The following is a 3,984-nucleotide window of genomic DNA, read 5'->3' on the forward strand; positions in this document are numbered from 1 at the left end:
CACCCACTTCCATCCCTTTTCCCGGGGTCTCGCTCCCTTCCTCATCCCCCACTTCCATCCCTTTTCCCGGGGTCTCACTTCCCCCCCCTCGCACCCTCCTACCCCTTTTCGCGGGGTCACACTTCCCTTCCTCACCCTTCTCCCACCCCTTTTCCTGGGGTCTTGCTCCCCTCCTCACCGCATATTTCCCCTCCTTTTCCCAAGATCTTGCTTTCTCCTTCACCTTGCATCTCCTTCCCTTCCAAGGTTCTTGCTGTCTTTCTCACCACTGCCTTTCTTCATGTCTCACTCTCTTTCTCCCTATACTTCCCCTTTCCCCAGGGTTTCGCTCTCTTCCTTGTTCCCTCCCATCATCCCCAGCAGCCCTCCTTACCCAAAGTCTGGGTCTATTCCTCACCTCTTGCCCCGGGTCTCACTCAATCCCCACCAGCACACGAAGAGAGATTGGATCAGCTAGGACTCTATTCACTGGAGATTAGAACATTGAGGGGGCATTTCATAGAAATCCACACAATTCTAACAGGACTAAATACACGTTCCCGATGACCATGAACTCCAGAACTGGGGTCACAGTTGGCTATTTACGACTGAGATGAATATAAAAACAAGAAGCAGGAGGAGATAGTAGGAACTGCAGATGCTGGAGAATCTGAGATAACAAGGTGTAGAGCTGGACGAAACGTCAGCCTTCCTGCTCCTCTGATGCTGCTCGTCCAGCTCTACACCTTGTTATCCAAGAAGCAGGAGGCAATTTTGCTCTTCAAGCCATTTGCAATCACGGTCGATCTCATTGCAGCCTCAACTCTAAGTTTCCTGCCCACTCTCCATAACCTTCCAACCCATTACTAATTAAGAATCTATAAAGCTACTCAATATCCCATCATCCACCAAACTCTGGGGTAGTGAATTCCACTGATTCACTACGCTTCGAGAGAAGTAACCTCTCATTTGTTTTAAATCTTCTACCCCTTCCTTATCCTAGAACTGTGACCTCTTGTTCTAAATTGCCTCCCACGAGTAAACATCCTTCCTACGAATACTTTGTCAATCTCATTCAGCACCTTGTATACGTTCAATTTGATCTCCTGTTATTCTTCTAAACTCCAGGGAATACGGGCCTAAACTGTTCAATTTCTCTTCCTTTATCCATTCATGGAATGGGGGCGTCACTGACCAGGCTGCATTTATTGCCCATCCCTAATTGCCCAGAGGCCAGTTCAGAGACAACCACATTGATGTAGGTCTGGAGTCACATGTAGGCCAGACCAGATAAGGATGGCAGTTTCCTTCCTTAAAGGACATTAGTGAACCAGATGGGTTTTTCCGACAATGGATTCATGGTCATCATTAGATTCTTAATTCCGGATATTTTGCTGAATTCAAATTCCATTATTTGCCGTGGTGGGATTCGAACCAGTGTCCCCAGAACTTTATTTGGGTCTCTGGATTAACAGTACAGCGGTAATACCACTAGGTCATCCGCCTCTTCATAAGACAAACCCCTCATCTCTGGAATCAATCTAGTGAACCTACTCCAAACTACATCCCCCCCCCCCCAAGTAAGGGGACCAAAACTGTATGCACTATTGCAGTCTCACTAAGCCGTTATACAATTGCAGAAACACTTCCTGACATTTATGCTTTATTCCTTTAGCAATAAGTGGCAAAATTCTATTTGCCTTCTTTTTTACCTGCTGTACTTACATACCAGTTTTCTGCAATTCACGAACAAAGATGCCCAAATCCCTTCGCACTCAAGCTTCGCTTAGATAATAAGTTGTCTTTCTATTCCTCTGACCAAAATGGATAGCCTTGTATTTATCCACATTAAATTTCATCTGCCAAATTTTGGCCCATTCACCTAAACTAACCATATCCATTTGTAAATTTCTTATTTCTTCATTGTAGCTTACTATCTCACCTGCTTTACTGCCATCTGCAAGTTTGGCTATAGTACTTTCTATCCCCACATCCCTGTCATTAATATAGCTTGCAAATAGTTGGGCCTAAAGATCTGTGGCACCCCACTGGTTACATCTTGCCAATCAGAAGACGACCCATTCATCCCAACTCTGCTTACTGCTGTTAACCAATCCTCTATACAAACAAATAAGTTACCCTTAACCCCATGTGATCTCAGCTTGCGTATTATTATGCTTTTATGCAACAGCTTATCAAATGTCTTCTGGAAGTCCAGACATAGTACTGCTATTGGATCTCCATTATCCACACTGCTTGTTACATCTTCAAATAACATGATTTTCCCTTCATAAAACCATGCTGATTCTGATAGCTTTATTTTGACTTACTAAATAGCCTCTTATTACTCCCTTCATAATGGATTCTAAAATAAGGAGTAATTTCACCAGCTAGACAGTGGCGAACCTGTAGAATTCTCTGCCACAGAAAGCGGTTGAAGCCAAAACATTGAATATTTTAAGGACTTAGATAGTTCTTAGGCCTAAAGTGATCAAAGGGCATAGGAAGAAAGTAAATAGAGTACTTTTACCTGGTAATTCTCACCATCCCCTGATGGTTTTTACATTTTTACCTGGTGTTTATTACCCAATCCTTTTATTCAGTCGTTTTTACCCAGTCCTCAAATGTTATAAACCAGGTGTTTCTTATCCAGTCCCTGACGTTTCACCATTTTACTTGGTTTTTCCCTCTGGAATTTTAAACCATTTACTCAGTGTTTTCAACCAGTGTTTCTTACTTGGTATTTTCACACTTTTACCTGGTTCCCCAGTGTTTATCCTTTAACCAGTGCTTTTTTCTTATTCCCTGGTGTTTTTACTCCTTTATTGTGGTTCTTACCTATCCCCCAGCATTTACCTGGTGGGCCTTACCCATTCCCTGGTACTTGCCCTACCCTTCCATATCTTACCAGTATTTTCCCAGTCCACGTCTTACTGGTGTTTTCCCAGTCATATTCTTGGTGCACGTGCCTGGTATACATCCAGACTCCCTCCTAGTGTAGCTCACCAATATTTTTTCCAGGGCATCTCACTAGTGTGCATTCCTGGTGTCTTACTAATAAGTCTTACTGATGTGTTTTCCCAATGGTGTGCCTTACCAGTATTTTGCTAGGGTGCGTTTCTAGTTCCCTTGGTGTACGTTACTGTCATATAATTCACAATGGTGAGTGTTGGCAGTGTGTTATTCCGAGTGGTGTTCCCGGTCCTCTTCCCCACCCAACCCTACCCAAAGTTATTTCTGGTGCCATATTTTACGGGTGTGCTTTCCTAGTACCCCTGGTGTGTCTTATCAGTGTTTTCCTGATATGTCTTACTGGTGTATTCCTGGTGGTCTTCCAGGTCCCACCAATGGAGTGTCTCAGCTGTGCCTTTTCCTGGCGTGTGTTCCTGGTCCCCCGTGTGTCTTACTGGCGTATTCCCAGGGTGTTGTCCCTGGTCCCCCAGGTGTGTGATCACACTTCTCCCGGTGCATTACTCCAGGTGTTATCTCTTATCAGTGTATTTCTGGTGGGCCGTTCCCAATGGTGTTCCACCCCACCCCAAAGTGTGTTTTACTGTTGTGTGTTCGTTGTGTTGCTGCCGGTCTGTTATCCCCTTCCCGGCCCGGTGTTATCCCCCTTCCCGGCCCGGTGTTATCCCCGGCCCTGCCCCCCTTACCGGTCTGTTATTCCCAGTGTCGCGTGATCCCGGTCCGGTCTGGGCCGGTTCCCTCTCCCGAACCTCGAGACTCCACGGGAGCTGCAGCGGAAGTGACGCCTGACGCCTGACGCCACGCGTGGCGGCTCGTGGGAGACGCAGAGATGGCACATGCGTAGTTTCACTGACTATGCTCCATTCATAAAATTTGTCCAATTTTCAATCTGCAAACTATCATACACCAGTGGAGTAAAGGATCAGGCCATTCAGCCCATCATATCTGTGCCAACCAAGTAGAACTTTTCTGCAATATTCTACTAAATACCCTCAAACATTATCTTGTTTACGTTTGCCAGGCAAAAAAGAAACC

The 3,984-nt window shown here is 45.4% G+C and overlaps 1 protein-coding gene across 2 annotated transcripts in view; it reads right to left on the bottom strand.

The window, feature by feature from the left end:
* The window catches only part of LOC109920602 (serine/threonine kinase receptor associated protein), a 17,237-nt gene extending 13,488 nt beyond the window's left edge, over positions 1 to 3,749 (bottom strand). The window contains exon 1 of one of the 2 annotated variants that reach the window (XM_020520642.2): positions 3,636 to 3,749. The gene's annotated coding sequence lies outside the window, so the exon portion shown is untranslated. The remainder of the gene's footprint in view (positions 1 to 3,635) is intronic. The other variant, XM_048610248.1, reaches the window with a different exon arrangement.
* Between the last annotated feature and the right edge of the window lie 235 nt (positions 3,750 to 3,984).

The sequence above is a fragment of the Rhincodon typus genome, chromosome 22 (assembly GCF_021869965.1).
Source record: "Rhincodon typus isolate 14 chromosome 22, sRhiTyp1.1, whole genome shotgun sequence".
Classification (NCBI taxonomy): Eukaryota; Metazoa; Chordata; class Chondrichthyes; order Orectolobiformes; family Rhincodontidae; genus Rhincodon; species Rhincodon typus.